Below are 1187 nucleotides of genomic sequence, written 5' to 3'. Positions count from 1 at the left end.
TTCATATTAAGGTGATTCCAATTGAAGATGGTGATGAGGAGTAATTTCTTCTCTCAGAAGGTCATTAGCGTTTGGAATTCTCTTTCCCAGCGAGCAGTGGAGGCTGAGTCAATGAATATATTCAAGGCTGAGTTGGACAGATTTTTGATTGACAAGAGAACCAAGGGTTATTGGGGGGCAGGAAAGTGGAGTAAAGACCACGACCAGATCAGCCATGATTTTTTTGAATGGCGGAGCAGGCTCAAGGGGCTGAATGGCCTACTGCTGTTCCTACTTCTTATGTTCTTATACCGACACAGACAGTCCTTTATCACAGCTAATCTAAAACGAATGATATTTTAATGACTCTTTCACACAATCCTCTCCGACTGAAACATACTTCATTCACCCGACTTCATTCTCCAAATCTAGATCCAGTACCATCTCCTTCCCCATTGGATTGGAAACATACTGATTCAGAAAGTTCTCTTACACACATTCCAGGAATTCTTCTCCCTCTTTGCCCTTCACACGGTTATTTTCCCAGCCTGTATTTGGAAAATTGAAATCCCCATTAGCATTGCTCAGAGGTTCTTGCATTTTTCGACAATTTGCCTGCAAATTTGCTCCTCTGTCCACTTCCTACTATTTAGTGGCCTGGATATACACTGAACAGTGGAATAACTCCTCTGTTGCTGCATTATTCTAAACAAATGGATTCTACCTTTCAACCCTCAAGTACATTTTCTCTTCCTAGTGCTCTAACAGTATCTTTGATCAATACAGCTGCACCCACACAATCCTCTGCCTATTTTTCTTCTCTATCTTTCTTGAATACATCACAGTGAGGAATATTAAGTTCCCATTCCTCCCCTTGTTTGATCCATGTCTCCGTTATTGCCACTGGATCACAATCCCATGTGGCTGCTTGTACCTGCAGCTCACCAATTCTATTTACCATGCTGCAAGTATTTACAAACATGCACTCTAAACCTATCTCAGTCTGCCTTGCATTGTCTCTTGTTTGAGTCTTGTGTTTCTGAACTATTCTTTATTCTAATGCTGTTTGTTTCTCTCAGTCCTCGGTGCACCTTGTATTTATTCTCTAATGCTTCATCCTTGTGCCCCTCCCCCAGCCAAATTAGTATAAATCCTTTCACAAAGCATTAGTTAAAGTGACAACGAGGACATTTGTCCTGTCCATTTTG

This window comes from Heterodontus francisci, unplaced genomic scaffold, assembly GCF_036365525.1.
Source record: "Heterodontus francisci isolate sHetFra1 unplaced genomic scaffold, sHetFra1.hap1 HAP1_SCAFFOLD_337, whole genome shotgun sequence".
Taxonomy (NCBI): domain Eukaryota; kingdom Metazoa; phylum Chordata; class Chondrichthyes; order Heterodontiformes; family Heterodontidae; genus Heterodontus; species Heterodontus francisci.
This window is presented reverse-complemented; position numbering follows the sequence as displayed.